Source organism: Lacerta agilis, chromosome 6, assembly GCF_009819535.1.
Source record: "Lacerta agilis isolate rLacAgi1 chromosome 6, rLacAgi1.pri, whole genome shotgun sequence".
In the NCBI taxonomy this organism is placed as follows: Eukaryota; Metazoa; Chordata; class Lepidosauria; order Squamata; family Lacertidae; genus Lacerta; species Lacerta agilis.
Window position 1 is genome coordinate 58,570,086 of NC_046317.1, and position 19,424 is coordinate 58,589,509.

Below are 19,424 nucleotides of genomic sequence, written 5' to 3' on the forward strand. Positions count from 1 at the left end.
AAGGGCTATCACATAAAAGATGGAGCAAGCTTGTTTCATCCTGCTCTGGGGTAGGACTTAAAACAATAGCTTCAAGTTACAATAAATGAGATTTTGACTAAACATCAGGAAGAACTTTCTGAAGGTAAGAGCTGTTCAACAATGGAATGGACTCCCTTAGAAGGTGGTGGACTCTTCTTCCTTGGAGGTATTTAGGGAGAGGCTGGATGGCTATCTGCCATGGATATTTAAGCTGTGATTCCTGCATTGCAGGGGTTGGACTAGATGACCCTGGGGGCACCTTCCAAATATGATTCTATGAACAGCAGTGAAACAATTAAAGTACAAACTTAAAAACTGAAAAAGAGGAAGTAGACAAAAAGGGCAACACTCAATCTATTTATGGTGAACTGGTTGTGGCTTTTTAATTTTTTATTGTGATTTTTTATGGTATGGGAATATAAAAATAAAAAATGATTAAAATAAACAGACGGATTTGTGTCCACCAAAAAAGAGCTAAATGACTTGAAAATGAAAACTGCAGGCAATCATGCCTGACGTAGACCAAATGGTCCCTGCTTTACTGCCCTTATCTGACAGCTAAGCACTGGCTTATACCATTCCGGAAAAAGTGTATCCAATAGCCAGATGTGTCTTCACCATAACTGATGTGGTAAATGCTATCCTTTCGAATCTCTGCTAGAAGGAAAAAAGAGTCACCTTCTGAATTACTGGCCTTGCTGCACTGTTCCTTAGAGATCTCCAATGCAAATATTAACCCAGCCTGACCCTGCTCAGCTTGTGAGATCTGTCAAGATCACAGCACAAGATGGCACATCTGAAGCTTTAAAAATGAGACTTTTGTAGAGATGTAGGCAAGAGCAGTGCGTATACATCAATAAAAAACCCACTCATGCCATTCAGAAATCTGAATTCACAAATGTTACTGCTAGTCTGTGCAGCTTTTATTGCCCTGGGATAAGCTTGAGAGCGTTATTAGACAGTTGGGGTTTCAAGCAATGCAAAAGCTCCTGTGGGAGATTGAGACTAATTATTTTGCGAGTGGTACAAAAGCAAATTTAAAATAAAAAAGAGATTTTTTTACAGTACCCCAGAGCTTATTTTATTATACAAGCCTGTCTATTCAGTGAGGGGTGGAAAGGTACCACACAAAGAAGGCAGTTCTAATATTTTAGAATATACAAGTTGGTTGTGGTAAGTCTAGAGGGAGACAGGTTAGTAAACATAAATAACAAGGGTTAATATGTTTCTTTTACCCGTGCTGACAAAGTCTATAAAATAAATATACCTATCTTACATAAGGCCCTCCAATTCCTCAGAGACCCAGATTCCCTTTCTTCCCCCCGTTGTCTAAGAATGTTTGCCCCGTGTCGAAGAGTGTGCTGAATTGCACACTGTATGCTTCTTATCTGTTATGGTGATTGCTGAAACAACAGAAAGCTTTCACTGTTTCACAGAGCACAGACTAGCCTAACACCAGCTGTTCTTTGAATCCAAAAATTGTCTTCCAGAGCAGATCCATAAGCCCAGTGGTGAGAAATTCACCTGTGACTCCTTTATTAGTAAAGAGGTTGAAGATGAAGATGATTTCACCACAATGTCGCAGAACCTTTTACAGCAATTTAAAATACATTATTAGAATCAGTGGAAAACTAGGATAAATTGCTATTTAAAGAAAAAAAAAACCGTACTACTTGGCTGGTGGAACCAGAACTGGTATTGGTAATTGGCATGATTGGGCACCTGCCAATACCCATACCTTTGTAGGCAGCCTGCTGCCAATCTCTGTAGCCTCCTGACCCCGCTGCTTGTCCTTGTTGCTGTCACTTCTTGTTCACCTGCCCTTTCCACTTATGCCAGAAAGCTCCATCAAGGGTGAAGACATGGAGTAGCATCTTCTACTTATCTTGGACTCTAACTCTGGGGTATTGTACATATTGTCTCCAAATAGAGGGAGTGAACATGAGAAGCTGCCTTATATCCACATACTTTCCAACAGTTTTGTCCCCAAAATCAGAACGTCAGGAGGGGTGTGCCAGAGTGCTGAAAGGAAGGGACCCTGTCGATTCTCTTTATTTTTGAGTATGCATACTATGGACTACATGGAACTGTTCACCCAGCAGAAAAGTGCTAAAGCTCAGTTGTACAGGTAAAGTCAGTTCCACGTACAGAGTTTTCTTTAAGTCACTTCAAACAGACTAATGGTTAATCACAAAACTCTTGAGTATATCAGAACCCTATAATAATATGGATGCAATTTGAAAGTGTATGGGAAGATGCTGGCTGGAGTTTCATGACAGCATGCATACAGAGCAAATAGTACAGCTTGCAAATTAGCTGGGAATTTTGTGCTCGACTTGATCGCTTTGAATCCTTTTGTTGTTGACCTGCAGGTGGTTTTTGCATCACTCCCATGGTGTGAAAGACACACAGATGTTATCTACAGACGTTAAAGAAAACTGTCTGATACTGAACATCAAGTTGATTTCTGGCCAGGATTTCACATGTGACAGCAAATGACATGCTTAAGTCTTACAAAGGGATATAATAATAATAATAATGTCTGATGCTAAATCAATCTGTTTCTGTCCTACACAGAATTATGCACATCCTCAAAGATCTCATACCCAGTTTGCTTGGCGTTAAAGTTAAAAGGTATGCTTCCACAAAGAGAGACAAAGAGATAGTTATCTAATGCATACACATGCTCTTAAAGAAGGGAATGAACCAATACATATGACAGGGTATATTACTGTTTTACCTACAAAGGCGCACTGATTAAATAAAAAGTGGCTTTGAATTTTTAAATATTATTTCCTCATTTATTTTCAATTTGAAACAGTATATGGAGTCCCCACCAGAATAAAATCTTCAACAATTGTACCTAAATAAACAAAAAAGCATTCAACCACCCAATCCAGTAAAAATAGCAACAGCAATCCTATGAATTGATCCTTTGAATTATATAGAATTTACTTGGGCTTACTTCCAGGAAAGTGATATAAGATTGCTGCCTAATACAACCCCTTCCCAGTGGTAAATAAATATTTCAGGGGAAGATATTTTACCATCACCACAGAAATGACCCGATCTCGAGGTTACTTACTTAACTTCTGAAGGTGGTGGAATTTAGAGTAGGGCCTCAGGTTATGAATTTAACATGGGCATAAGGGAGAAGAGGGTGCTTCAAGATATCTTCCCTATAAGCGAACAGCTAATTATAGTTTTCCTTTCTCTCATTTGGGCTGCAGTTCTGCTATAAGTTAAACCTCTGGAATCCCCACCATTTCTCTTCCAGAGGCAAATAAGCAATTCTCATGCTAAATCAGCTCCATGGAAGTTTCTCTAATTTACTCAATTTTCTCCAACAGGCCCTAAATTCTGGTGTTTCACAGGGGGAGTGGACAGAGAGAGACTTGGTATTTATTTATTAACAGAGCCATTCACATGTAGAATCATCAAGGAAGCAGATGGGCATCCAAAATGGAAGGTTTGCAGGAGATGTCAAGGCATGTTTAATACAGGAATGGGAAGCAAACATCTATAGCAGACAGAGCCTTCTGAAAGAAGACCACATTCTAACCAGAAATGCTTCTGTTTTAAGGTACCAAGTATAAATGAAGCAAACACAGTGAGCTGAACGTTAGAGCCTGCTGGATCAAGCCAATGGGCTATTGAGTCCATCCAGCAACTAGATACCTTCAGGAAGCCTGCAAGCAGGACATGACCTCTTTACCGCATGTATCCTGTGACTGCTGAATGCAAGGAAGAACCTCATTCAGGTCTGATCTAGTCACAACATGAAATCCCCATAAAGGCACTGAACTCGCAGAAGCCATTCTATCCACTTCCACTCACTTAAATTCACTTATCACATGCACTGAGATATACATGGGCATGGTAATTACCCCACCAATGCTTTATCCCTATAAATCCGAAATTCTAATTAACTTATGAAAGGGGGGAAAGGGATAGAGGATGAAAGTTCTTTGAGGCAAGGAACTAGCAGTATGCCTCTACTATACAGTACCTAAACACTGACCTTTATGGAAGTCTGAAGGTAACGCCGCTGTAATATTAAAGAATAATGAATGGTCCCTGCTTGGTTACCCAGTGAGTAACAATTAATAATATTTGAGCTCCTGCTGGTTTCTGTCCCCAAGAGATTAATGTAACTGCCACCTCCTGCCATGCACTTTGCAATATTAACATAAAGTTTCTATTGAATAGCAGTTTGATCCATTTGTGTTTACTTTATTCCTGTGTTCTGACAGAAAGAAGACAGAGAATTTACATAATTAATAATGACCGGAGTTTAATGCCTCCACTGAAACCTCTAACTATCCGTGTTAACTAATTGCATCTATAACTGTGCCAGGCAGGTAAAATACTCCTTTAAGTCTTCTGAGACAACATTATTCACCTGGGATTATATGAGGGTGTTTTTCAACTCCAGCCATTAACCGGAATGGCTCAGGTCATCCATTAAAAGCAAATTCCTTTACTCTTAAGACAAGAAACACAAAAGCAAAGCAAGGATAGATGGGGAAAGGAGTGCATTGAGGGGCTGGGCTAGTACAGTGCTATGCTTTCTCTTCAGCATCCCTGAGAAGAGGAAGTAGATTTAAATGTATGTAATCACAAACAATGTTTCCTTAAAGCTGCAGGTAGGTAGCCATGTTTGTCTGACACAGTCGAAATAAAAATAATAAAAAATAAAAAATTGTCCAGTAGCACCTTATAGACCAACTAAGTTTGTTCTGGTATAAGCTTTCGTGTGCATCCACACTTCTGTCCTTAAAGCTTGTTACCCTTTTTCTTGGACTGCTATCCATTACCACAGGATTGGGGTATCTCCAATTGAACTACACATCCCACTAGTTCTATCCAGGATGGTCAAGAAGGGTGAGTGTTGTGGTCTAACAACATCTGCAGAACCAGTTTCCTGACTCCTGCAGTATTGCATGCCTATTTTTACAACCCTTTTCAATAATTTGTAATTCTCATGCCCTTCATCCTAAAAACTACCCTCTGAGATGTATAAGAAATATTAACCTATTTCAGGGGAAAAACCATAAAAAGCAAAATACAGCAATTGGCTAAATAAATTGTTGCTGAAGCATCCAAGATTACATTTTTGATGCCCAACTGGTAAATCGGGTCCTCCCTCACAGAGGGCACGTGCTGCGGTGCGACCTGGCAACCAGACCCTGTGTTGTGGGTGGGGATTGTCTGGATAGCCACAACACCCTATTGGTGGGTCCCTTGCTGTTGGGAGCAATATGACTAATGGGACACAAGAGAAAGGACATTGAGGGGCCTATTTATTGCCATGCATGTGCGCCTGAGCTTCCTCTTGAGGCTAGTGCATCGGAAAACCTATCCACCTCTCCCTATATTTAGGGCTTGCGCTTGACCTTGCTATGCCATCGTGTGTCACCTGCCATTGGGGTAGGGGCACGGTAGGAATTTTTTCCACTTGGCTGTTTGGCTGTTGCCACTTGGGTTTTCGCCTGCTGCATAGCAAATTGTCACAACTTGTAAGGTTGTGGATAGGCTCTGGTTCAGGTCTCGCCATCCCTATGCGATGGGTATTCCAGTAAAGGAATCCAGGGACTCAATGGTTTGGTCAACCCTGAGATGGGTTGTGCCCATGCCTGAGTCCAGGGGACATCAGGTTGGCAGTCAGGAAACACACCCCCTTCTGTTGTCCCTGGTGTTTACCCATGGCTGACCTACGATAGAGCTCTGGGTCAGCACTGCCTGCAAGGGTGCAGGGAGCTAGTTGAACCAGAACCTATGCAACCACTCACTTGATTGTAATAAATAAAGTTGTGGCCTAAATTCTGCCAAAAACCAAACCAAAATTTGAGTCTTGTCTGAATTTATTTCTAGGATCAGGTTAAAAGGTCTAAACACGCAAATATTACACCAGGTTAATTCCTCCACCCTCCGTGCTCTGAAATATTTTTCTTCATTATAACATTCATAGAAATGCACTCTAACCTGATAAAAAGTCAATTTGTTATTGGCTTGATTCAGAGCAAGTTAATTGCATTAGATCTCATTGAAATAATCATGACTACCTTTTCACACCAAAGTCCCATTCATTACTGTGGAAACTAAGCAGAACTAACTTATTCTAGATGCAACCCACTGTTTAATTATTTGGGGTTGCATTGAGTTCCACTCACAGTAGACACATTGAAATTAATGAACGTAAGTTAGTCATGCTTATTAACTTCAACAGGTCTACTCTGAGTAGGACTAGTATCAAATATTGCCCTGCTCAAGTCTTGCCGGGAGACACCATTGGCCCATATAAACTACATGTGTTATCTAGAACATACCTGAATTATCCTCTAGTTGGACATTGTACAGCAAGATTAATAGCTGGATAAATATTGAGAAAGCTTGCCTAACATTACTGGCTCACTGTGGTTCTTCATGGCACCTTTTGATAAGTATCTTAAACTGACAGTTGGATCATCCGTTCTAATTAGAGTTTCTTGGAGAAATAACGTATCAGGGTGCAATGTTTAGAACCCCCATGTTTTCTAAATCTTTCACCAGTGGCATATGTGGGTGGATGTCCACCACCTAGAAGCTAGCTTTGCAATATATAATAAAATATATTGCCTGCTTTTCTTTTGTTTTTTTAGATCCCTGCTCAACTGTAATACATTATTATGTTATTATTCACTTGATAATTTCTGCTTATTCTCCTCCCTGGGAATTTTAAGTAGGTTGGAGACTCTTGCCTGCTAGGTGCAGTGGGAGGCTTTGAACAAGTGAGCATTTTATTCCCTCAGATGAAGTAAACTTGTAATTCCTAATATCAGAACAATGCTGCTTGCCGAGTCACATGAAATGCTTTTAACGAGGGCTAATCAGATTCTACATTAATGAGAGAAAAATATGATGCTAATCAACATCCAGGCAGCTCTCTAGGCTGCAGGCCTATTAAACTTCATAAAAAATTTAATGACTGAAAGAGCAAAACTGTTTGTAAGGAGTCTCCAGTGGCAAAGGCAGGGTCTTGAGTACCATTCACCTCTCATTACATTGAATTAGCCTCACTTTCAGACCCTAAACACTGACTAGCAAGCAGCATTTTCCACCAGGACTTGGATGATTCGCTTTGAAAGTATTCTCAAAGCATTTATTTATTCCCCTGCTTTTCAGACTCTCCTCCTACTCCATTTTCATCCCGCCTTCAGTTCAGTTTTAATTAATGAAATTTGTTTTCTGTAAAGGGTTCTGGGAAATGCTAAACTGCTTTTGTGGTCTGCATAATATGCCAACCGCAAGCTTCTGGTGCAGCAATATGGGAAAGCTTTCTGATTGACCCGTGGCCAGTTGCTAAATGCACATTCAGGTACCTGCAAAATACTCACTGGGGTTTTTAAGTGTGCAAGTGGAGTATTTGTGAAACCACAGCACAACTACGGAAGGAACAACTACTGTAGCACAAATTTTCCAACACAAAAATTGAAACTTAGCCTACAGTTTGGTGGAGCTGTGGAGCAAAAACTTTTCCCACATTTGGGGGCGGCTGCTTTTTTCTTAAATGGCCTTCTAAATCCTGGAAATAAGGAGGTTATCACAACCCATCAGAGTAGAAATGGATGAATTATGCTATTTCTGGTCAATATCAATTTCACAGGTGTTCATTACATGACCCTTCCACCCCATTTCCACATTGTTGTGATTCTCAAAATCTGTGATCAGGGTCCCACACTGAGGGAAATCTACACAGACATCATAGAAGTCATAGGGACCCTGAGAGTCATCTATACAGTGTGTGTGTGTGTGTGTGTGTGTGTGTGTGTGTGTGTATAGCGGTCCATAGACCCACAAAACAGTTTAAAAACAAGATACAGTTAAGACAACCAAACAACAGGTGAAAGAGACCGAGGTAGTCATTTTGTTATGTCTAGAGCATGATGGTCTTTGTTTCTTGCGACCTCCGAGAGAAACTTTGCCATGGTCAGTGTAATACCTTTTGACTTATCCTTTGAGGGTCAGCTAGTTCAGCACCCTGCAATGCAAGCTATCCTAGGGATTCAAAGATGGCAGGGGTGGGGCTGGGACGAACAGTGTGCCTTCGGGGTCAGTGTCATAGAGGTAGCACCAGAACCCTTTTCTACAAGCTTTGCCCCTTCACTCAAGGAACCTGTGAAAAGGGCTTGAGCTGAAAATACTTTCCAGCCCTAGCTAGCAATGAATAAGTCTCAGACTGATGTGAATAGGAGGAGTTAACTAGTCGCAGGTTGATAGTATGGTAAAGCAGATTAAGTTCTCAAAGTAGGAGGAGGAGGATCTGGATTGAAATTCTCACTAAGCTATGAAATTCTGTGGGTAGTGTTGAGAAATCAATTCAACCTGCCTCATATGACCCTACATGTCACCCTTGGAGGACTGATTGAAGGCTACTCCACTCTCACACAGTTATGACTCATTTCTTTAATAGCTATTTTAAAAATATTTTTATTTATTTCCCTTTCTTTCTTTCTTTTTTAGGGTCTTATTCCTAAAGTACGTGACATTTTAGAAATGCTTTAAAAATGTACTCTTTCCCCCTCACGTTTAACCTAGCACTGTTCCATGGACTCCAGTTGTCCTCTGTCCTTTTAAATGAGCTGGCTTTGGAAGAGGGGAGTGTTGCTCTGTTTATGATGCCTGTAGCTAGGCTTGTAGAATTTTGAGTCTGTAATAATTATTCATTGTAAGGGGCCATTTGCCTAAAGCATTGTTAAAGGTTTGTCCAAACTGAGAAAACAAAGAACTGCCAGTGGGCTTTTACAACACAGCATTCCTCAGACTTGCCATCCATTATGCAAATTAACTACTAAAACTCACAGATGGCACCTTTCATATCTGCTCAATGAGGGCAGCCTCCTGGCTTTTATAATTCACTAATTTACCTGAATGCTGAAAGGTGCTGCCTCTCTAAGTATGTTCTGAGTACTACCACTTGATTGAGCTGCATTCTATTTCACTTTTATAAGATCCATAGGGCTTGGGGTTAATGCCCAAAGTTTAATTCTAAAATCAGCAGTGACCTGAGGCTTCACAGCCATCATAGCAAAGTCCATATCTCTAATAAGAGATTTATTAAAACTCAGTGGTAGGGACAGTCTACATAAAGGATTACTGTAAGATGTCCAGAAATTTGGGGTGCCCAGAGCAAAGAAACAGTTTATTCTGAGAGGATGGGGTTGGAATTAAAGATGGGGGGGGGAGTGGAATATTTTCAGCATTTATTTGACTTGACTATCATCACTAAAATTTGGGTTCTAGTCTTTTTGCTCAGAAATCACATAAAATACCTATACATTCTTACAAAGATAACAAAACAAATCCATTATTATAAGGAAGCATCTTGGAGATTATTTATATTCATGCCCATCAGTGGGATAATATCAACAGATGTCATTTTTAATACAGTATGCATAAATGCATTATTTTCAGACAATTCTGGCTATAATGTAAATATTGGTGGGTAGTGCCATAGTTTTATTCTTCTGGGGGGAAATGGATCTCAGTTTTGACTTACTGAATATTTTCCAGTTCTGTTTTTTGTTGTTGAAAACAGTGTTTTTATAAGGACAGTAGAAACTGTCCTAAAGAATCATTTAATTGTGAAAACATATATGTATGCTTTCCCCTCTCTGCTTACTGGATCATTGGAAGTTATAGGAGTGATCTCAGTCAGCTGGGATCATAAAGGGTATGTGATGGAAGAACCTCTGAAACCCAGTGAACAGAAACTAAAACTTTTCTCATGAGCTATAGTAACCATTCCACTCTGCATATTTTATCCAGGTGTACTGAATGTAAAACAAATCGTACATGACCCAACAAAGTCTTTTTAAAAAAGAAAAAACAGAGTCATAATTACTCTTTGCTATAGTAAAAATGTAAGGGCAATGTGAAGTTTTGTAGCCAGTTCTGCTTCTGAGTAAATGCTATTGGTCACATTTTCTTTGCCCTCAACCTTTCTCTAAAAGCTGTACTGTGTTTCATTTCCAGCAACTCCAAAATGTGGACACCCAGGCCAATAAGTATTTCAAAGGTCATCTTCCAGCAACTCCAAAATGTGGACACCCAGGCCAATAAGTATTTCAAAGGTCATCTTTTTTCAGTTCTTTGGGCTTCTTTGTACATAACAAATGGCATATTATTATGCTAGGCCTTGGAATGAAAGCCCATCCAATCTTTCTATATGGTAATTGAATTCCTTATGGTAATTGCAAGAGTGTTCACTATCTTAATCTTAATTGGCAAAGAGTCTCACATAAAATATGAATTGGAAATTCAGGTGTACTAACATGCCACCAGAGGGTAATTGTTTACTTTCTTGTGTAAGAAAAATACTTTATCAAAACACTTACCAGCTGTCCCCTTTCAAGGAACGTCATCTGTCTGGGTTCTTTTTCTTCCTCAGCTTCAACTGCCCAGCAGAAATTAGTGATACCCCAAAGGCATAGAACATCCTGAGGAAAGCATTTATGAAAACCTATCAATAATTATTGAAAAAGGAAGACTTGACAGCTGTATCGTGTATCATCACTCACTCTGTGAGTGTCATTGCTTCCTGAAGGCAAGAAACATCATATGCATGCTCACCTTACAGGCTCAGAGAACCCCTCAGGATTTCAAGACTCTTCAGCAAAACTATATAAACTAGAACAACCCAGTGAGAACTTAGCCTGCTCAGTGGCCATGTAATATTTTGTGTGTGTTTTGTTGGGGTGGTGGTGGAAAAACAGTGCAGGGAATGGAATCCTGAAAGAGAGCATGGCTGGCTGGCTGGCACGTTGAAGAGAAGCATTCCACACCGGAACATTTTACTATGGGTCTCGCTTGTTAGTTCCTTGCCAGCTTTTATTTTACTTTCCTGCTTCCCCTCAATTGCTTCAGAACTCACCCTTTCTGTTTGAACCCCCTAAGAATCTTTGCCCTTGTCACTTGGGAAAGAAGGGTGTTCTCAAACCCTAGTCCATCTTCAGGCTTCCAAACTGGGTTACAGCAGGGGTGAGGAACAGAATCTGGTCAGTAAGTCAGATCCTGAACTCCTCTGCCCATCACAACCTACTTGAAAAGTAGGCAAGACTGCCCACCTGCCAATTGCCATGACACCAGTTGACTCACCCTTAAAAGAAACAAATTAAGTGTGCTACTGATTCTTTCTTCTTCTTTTTTGCAGGTGCAACTTGTGGAATAAGAATTTTCCCTTACAGCCAGGCTTGCATTCAAACTAGAACTGTGAGGGGGAAATGACCTGTTTACTCTCCACAAGCTTGCATTCTGACAGATGGTAGACACTGTGTGCAATGGATTAGTGCTATGTCAAAACCTGTTCTTATTTTCTATTTCAAACCTTTCCCCACAAAACAGGCTTCTGATTTTCTGCCTTGTTCACATGGCACTTCAGAATATCTATAATTTTGGCAAGAGAGAAAATAAGGTTACTTTATTGTTGTGAGGTGACCAGAGATGGTATGTGTGCCCATGTAAACATATCTGGAGTACTCTGCGACTCCCATGGCTAACTATGTTTCCTGATCTGAAAAAGTTTCATGGATAGGGTTACCTCATGATGTCTTCCTCCTGGGCTTTAACTGAAGTGTGGGAAGCCCAGAAAGATTGGCTACTGAGTGCCTGAGCTTAGTGCTGTCAATTATTTTGTTTTTAATGAACGTTCTTCCTTTTCCTAAAATAAAACGAAAGAAAAAAACATTTTATTTAACTGTTAAGGAAATCAATGCAGAGATTTCACTTTAAAAATAACTATAATGACAAGCTGTGAGCTGCATAGTAGGCAGCCTCTCCACCTCCCTATGCTTACAGGAAATGACATCATGCAATCAAAGACATCATGCAGTTTTCAAGAAATAAGGGCACCTGGGAAGACTGCAGATTGAAGACGACTGGAGAGGTGATTTGTAAAATGTAATAAAAGACCCTGAGAAAATATCTCAGCCACCTTGAAACAAAAAAACACATGCCATGAGAATTTATTAGGAAATTTCTTTCCCCTTTGGGATTTTTTCTTTTATCATTAATTTGTGAAGAATGATCAAACAAACAAACAAACAAAAACCAGAAGGAAACTCTAGCACAAACTCTAGAATAGACTGCTTGAGAAGAACATTGGCCTCTGATACTTTGTATCTGCAGATAATTTAGGAGAGAAAAGGTTTAAAACATGTGATGAAGCACCCAGTTGGCAGCCATGCCATGATACCCATTGTCTATGATTCCTGGTGGGAACATGAAAGCTTTTGATGCATTCACAGATGATGAAATATAGAATCATAATGTTGTAAGGATAAACCTTATGTAGGGGCACAGTTTTCCAATGCTATCAAACGTAGCATCCAATTGTATCTCAAAAACAATATAACTATAAAGGATGTGGTATAGCAGTCCCTCTTACTGTCTGCATCATCTATTCCACCTTCCTAAAGGGAAGTATTTTGTGGGCTATTGAACAGTCATCAGCCTAGTTTACTTAATACCCTAATGGCTTGGTGCTCAGCAGTGTGGTTGTTCTATCTTATCAGAAGCTTTTTTTAAAAAAAAATTCTTTCTTATACGCCCTCTCTTTTTAAATAGTACCAGATAAGGCTACCAATGACCTTGCAATAAACTTGCTGCATATTAATATTGCAATAGAGTTCCTTGCTTTTGAAAATAATGAATTTTTAGTTGGTACACTTATTAATGGTCATGGTCATGGCATGCAACTACAAAGATCTGTTAAACTTGCAGTGCAAATCTAGACATGTCTACTCAGAAGCAAGTCCCAGTGAAGTCTTCTGAGTCAGCATGTACAGGCCTGTATTCTTAAGCTCTACAGCTGCATCCAAAGGCATAGTTACATGACAATTTAAAACTCAAAATGTTATGTCACTCCCAGCCAAGTAAATCCAGAAACTGCAATTCATTGAAAAGTCAGAGATTACCAGCAGAGAAATACCAGCACCCTCAAAAACTTAGAATTGCCAATTGAGATAGTTGACAACAGGTAATCTGGCTAAACCGTTTGAGAGCTGTAGTGTAATTGTCTCCTGAACTGGCAAGTGATCCGTAGTAAATAATCTATTATTTGCACTTGTGGGCACACACACACACACACACACACACACAATGTTCATCACCATAGCATGCTGAAATGCTCCACAAAGGAGACTTGCAGATCTCTACTTTACCTGGGATAAAGCTCTGCTGGACACAGTGAGACTTAATTTCAGGTAAACATGCATAGTGTCTTGCTGCAAATCTGAAAATTTTAAATGGATACATTATTGTTAAAAGGAAATCTGCATGTATTTCCTCACTGTCAAGCTGTACTACACAGAGAAGCGCCATAGTTCAATAGTAGAGCATATATTCTGCAAGCAAAAAGTTGTAAGTTCTATCCCTCTCGCTTCAAGGTATGGTTGGAGAGCCACTGTCAACTAGTTGTCTGTACTGAGCAATGAGCAAATGGTCTAAGTTCCACTGGTGTCCATAGAAACTTTTGCTGCAGATTGCAGAAGTTCTTATTTATTTGTTAGACATTCTTAAGAGAAGCATTCTCGAGAAGCAATTAATAAATTATCTAAATAAATCATTTGCTGGACTGTGGCCATGAGCTATAGATTTGTTTTTGCAATTTCAACACATTTTGACAATACATATTTCTATATGTATGGTAGGTACATAATTAAAAAATGCTTCATTCTCCAGAAATATTGTGTGCTGTAAAATAAATTATGGGAGAAAGGTTTGTAATGAAATTGCAAAACAACTCTAAATCCATGTTAAAATTTAGCAGAATGTTAAAGTCGAAAATGACCCCATTTCCTAAGGAATATATTATAAAGCAAAATCTTGTTCAAAGTTGAAATGAATGAACTTCAGCTGCAGAAGGCAAGTCTCATAGTTTTGGCAGTTCTTTCCCTGCAACTGAGCAAAGTTGAATTTCTGTTCTATGAATAATCTTAAAGTTTTAAGATCCCCCCCCCCCAATACTCTAGAAATAGCTTCACTGAGTACTGGGAAAAGGAGAGAGGTGAATATATACGTATATGTATACATATATGTATATGTATATTTATTTATTTATTTATTTAGTTTGCAGAAGTGCTCTATTTTATTTAGTTCCAGGCTAACTCAATATGGTTATTTTTCATTGGGTTCCAGGTTAACCTTCGGACCCTATTTATACCACACATGCCTAACATGACCAGCTAGCTATTCCTGGTAATATTCAAGAGGCTTAGCAGGGTACTTGCATGTGTCCTCACTTTGGTGACTTCATCCATTCTGAACTGCCTTTCTACAGGGTCCACACAATGTACACACATCTCTGCACTTCAGGGCAGCTTTGATTATCATTGAACAAAAAGCAGGCAGGAGTGGTGGTGGTCACAGATTTCAGGCAATGTTCTAGAATTGCAAAGTGCCTTTTTAAATACCTCTGTGCTTCGTGATGGGATAAGTAGCAAAGCAGCATGCAGGAGACCATCAGAAATTGAGCCATGGGAGGTTCAGCATCCATCAGATGCTGATACAGCTCACCAGCAAATTGCTCTATTGTTGCAGCTTGTTGGGAAAGCAGCTGTTCAGTCTGATTCTGAGCCATGCTAGCCACAGCCAGGTGTTGCAGCAACCTGAGTCCAATTTTCCTTTGGTTTCCTACTATGCAGTGCTCACTGTAAAATGCAGACCTAAGCAAAAGCATTCTCTGGAGGAGTGTCTGGAGTTTCTGCAGCTCCTTCCCAGATGTTTCTTACCAGTGATGGAACCCTTCTGCCCTGCAGAGAGGAGGATGTATATGGTTTGTAGCTGCAGAATTGCACCAGACTCCATCTGCTGTACCTGCCCCATGCTCATTATCACTCCAGATCCAGTGGAGATTAACCTGGAACCACTATAAACTATAGTCAGTAGAAGTGCAGTCTGAATGAGTAGATGGCAGTATGTGCACTAAAATTATGAAATTCACATTTTCTTATGGATCAGTTGCTTTTCCATTAGGGCAAAGTTTGCAATCATCTTCTAGGCACCTCTGCAAACTACACTTCTTTTTTCAAAAGCTATAGCAAGCCATGCTTGCTGCTGTAATCTCCAGTTACAGAGAGTGGCACAAATGCCACCCAGTTTCATTCCAACTTGAGAATCAGTTTCATCTCAGTTTAGCCATGGGGAGACAATATAAAGCATTGAAACAGCAAGTAAATATTCCTTCTGTGAACTTTGTAGAATAGATTGTTTGATTCTCCAGAGTTTGGGATCGCTGTCTTCCGCAAAACATTGGGAAAAAACCACATCATTTCCCCCTTCTCCTCTTTGTTATTTAACATTGAGCGTATCTCTGCTGCCGTGGTGACAGAGTTTCAAGATACGGCTGCAAAAAATACAGATTTTTGAAATAGAAAATATGTTTGGGGACTTGAGCAGCATCAGCTTTTGTGCAGAAAGACTTAACTCATCTCTCCTATGTAAATGCGATTTATCATGTATTGTGTTTGGCTTGACGTGGAGATGAAGAAAGAAAGCGCAGAAGCAAGATGAGGAAAACAAAACAGGTGGGAACAGGTGGTGTGTGCTCTTGATGACCATACAGAGAATAAGAGAACATTAAGAAGACAGATCTCATCTCTTCCTTTAATTTATTAGCAATACACAACACTTCCAGGATCCTATTACCTTGAATATAGGTCTGAGAAGCAGGACTTAGCAATTTGCATGAAATAAGCCAGTGTAGCTCTTATAGGAAGCTTTGGATGAACAGAACAGATGGTGTGGAGGAAGAGGTAGCTTTCACATATTCTTCCTACTACTGAGAATTCAGTGTTAGATTGCAATCTGTGTTGTGTAAGAAAAATAAGTCAACACTTTCCAGTTTGGAAACTGTGAGTGGAATAAGATAGTCATAACGATTACCATTGTGCCAGGTATTCTTATATACATTTTACTATATGTGTGCCTGTTGTGTGGCAAAATCCCCATCACCGTTGGCAGGATCATTCTAATACGGTAATCATTCTACACTGGACCAGAAGAGTTTAGCTTGCTGATATTTCAGAATGGACCTATGATTGAGTGCTTGTGAAAGTGAAATGGGGTTGACATGCTCATCCCTTGTTGCAGAAAAAACATACCGGTACATTGCTCTGCACGAGAGGCCACAGCACACTCCTATGTCATACACTGTGTCCTCCAAATTATTGAGAGCCACGTGTTGTGGTGAGATCACCCAACTGCCTTCTTGTTGCTGGAGTGGGCCCGTTATGATGACCTCCTCAACTCATTGGTTGCCCCCTTGTTGCTGGGGAAAAATTCCTGTCGGTTGGGGTTTGATTGGCAACTAAAGGGCTATTTAAGGGGCTGCACGAGGTGAAATACTTTCTCTTTCGCATCGTGCAGTGGATCTCCCTGTGTTTTTGACCTTGATATGCCTGTCTAGGGGTCATTTGTTTATGGAGCAGGGGCCCAGTAGGAATTTTGCCACTTGGCTGATTGGCTGGTGCCATTTGGTTTTTGCCTACCGTGTAGAAAATCATCACAACTTTGTAAGGTTGACAGTTAGGCATTGGTTCATTCTATGGTGGAGGGGATTATGGATTGGCTGTGTCTGCCCCTCAATTATGTTGCTGCTGCTAGGGAATTCCGTTAAAGGAATCCAGGGGCTTGATTTGCTCTGTCCGATCCCCTCTCGGAGGTAGGGCCATGCCAGAGTTCCTGGGAGCATCTGGGGTGAACTTAGAGGTGAAAATCTGCCTCTGTGCTCCCCCAGTATGTTTTCCCTTACTGACCTCTGGGGGTTCTAGTTGTCAGTCCTGTTTCTTCCCGGTGCAGGTTCAGGTAGTCCAAACCAATGCCTAAGCAACCACTCACATGCTGTAATCAATAAAGTTGTGGCCAAATTAATGCCAAAAACCTTAAACCAGTGGCGTCGCTAGCCTCTGCGCTGCTGGGGGCGGCGGCAGCGCAGAGGCACCCCCTGGGGGAGGGGCACGACGCGTGCGCCGTGACGTCATCATGACGTCACGACGCACGTGTATACAGACAGGGGGGATTTCCCCCTTTCCGAGGCTTTTTTTCAGCGGGGGTGGTGACGAGCGAGGAGGGGGTGACAAGCGTGACAACACCCCCGCTGGTCGACCCCCCCCCCGCCGAAAAAAAGCGGCGGAAAGGGGAAAAAGAAGCAGAGCGGCGCTTAAACGCGCCTGCTCTGCTTCCTTTCCAGGCTTTCCCCGCCCCCGCCCCCCCGCGGTTTTTTTCGGCGGGGGGTGGTGACCAGCGAGGAGGGGGGCAAGCGTGACACCCCCCTCGCTGGTCGGCCCCCCCCCCCCGCCGAAAAAAAAGCGACGGAAAGGGGGAAAAGAAGCAGAGCGGCGCTTAAACGCGCCTGCTCTGCTTCCTTTCCAGGCTTTCCCCGCCCCCCCGCGGTTTTTTTCAGCGGGGGGGGGTGGCCAGCAAGGAGGGGGTGACAAGTTTGACACCCCCCCGCTGGTCGACCCCCCCCCCCCCGCCGGAAAAAAGCGGCGGAAGCACCCCATCCGTGTGCTGCTGCTCCCTGGGTGACGGAGGGAGCGGCGGCGCGTGGGAGTGACGGGAGGGGCCGCCGCTTGTCACCCCCCCCCGCTGCTCACCCTGTCACTGGGGGCGTACCGCCCCCACCGCCCCTCCCCAGCGACGCCCCTGCCTTAAACAAATATTCTGTGTGATTTCTTTTGAAGGGGGTTGGGGGGTTTTCGCACGCAAATGTCAATCAAGCAAAATAGTGGCTTTGTGGTCATGTCAAAAGTCCATATTGGACACATTGCCACTCTGATTCTCAAGTGGGGCTGAATTACTCATACTACTCTTCCCCTGAGAGAAGCTTCAAGTGGTTTCTCCTAGAGGAGGAGGTGGTTTTTGTGCACAAGGGTTCTCAGCCCTATCGGGAGGGGGCAGTTGCCTGGTTTCTTAAGCTGGTGCCACCCCACACTCATCCTTCTTTGTTGTAATGCCCTCCCTACCTCCTTTTACAGGATGGGCTTTACTAGTCATGTTGTTTGGGGATGGGTAGGAATGTTTTGGTAGAGTCCCAAGTGGATTTTGAGTCTACTTCATATTGTGGAGTAATGTAGTTTGGCTTTTCGAGTGGAATTTATGTATATTTGGTTTCCTTGGTATTTTGCATGGCCACAGGTTGTGGTTGTAAGCATGCCCAGGAGATGAGAGGAATCAGAATAGTCCTTATTTGGTCACCCACCTATTCAGACTCCTATGATTTGGCTGACAAATATAACCATCTTCCATACATGTTGCATCTTTATGGATGTGCTGGTGAATTGTGATGACATTTTAATAAAACTTAATTTAAACAGTGATGGATGTGATAGTTTCAAGTTGATTCTAAACCCCTGAAGACTTTCTAAATAAAAATAAGTAAAAAACAAATATCAGGGTGTTTTGGTACTCACCAAAATATGTGGACTAGAGTATCTCCTTAGGAGTAATTTAAGCCCTGAAATTATAACTTTTTATCTGAATCTATAAAATATTTGATCCACCATGGATAAAAATGAAAATGAAAAGTTCAGTAACCAGCATCTCAGGGGCACAGCAATCTTCATCCGATGGCGCCAGAGACATATTTCCATTTAATTCTGAATTTACACGAAGAAGCTGTAAAAGTAAATGATTTTGACTTTCCAACAGAGAAGCAGGGTCAGGACGCCTCCACCTTCCACACGTTTTAGCCACAAGATCAATAAAATGCATTATATGAATTGCTTCCACGCATCCTATTGAGACAGCCTGGCTCCACCATGTTCAGCGGCTGAGTCTGCAGCCGCATGATGTATTGGGCATTTGGAGCGGTGCAGTCTAGTCACCAAAAACTGAGCATGTGACTCAGAATTTCAATCTTTTAAATGGGGGGGGGGGGAGGGAAGGTGTATCTAAAAATGCAGAGTGCAAAGCCCAAGAATGTTGATAGATTTAGGTTTATTGCTTAGTGCGTGCAAATCAGAGGCGATGATTAAAAACAACTCTCTTCTTTGGAAAGGTTAAGTATCTCATCTCACATAAAAGGAGCTGTCTGTACCAGCACTCTTCAATACTGGAGTGAGATCAAGTACATGTACCAGGAGCAAAGGAATATTTTTTGCCATACTAAAACAAATATCAGAAGAAATTGGAACAAAGTGAGCAGGTAGAGAACTATGTAGTAACACAGAAAAACGGGGCCGTGGATGTTCTCCTTTCATCGGGATATCCTATCAATCCAATAACAGATAGAGCATTTCCTTATCTTTCATTGAACTGCGTTGAAAGTACTTTCCTGACCCCCATTATTGTACACAGAGACTATCTAATGGTTTGAAATCTCTTTGGTTTTTGATCCAGAGTGCCAGTAGTAGAAACAAAAGAAA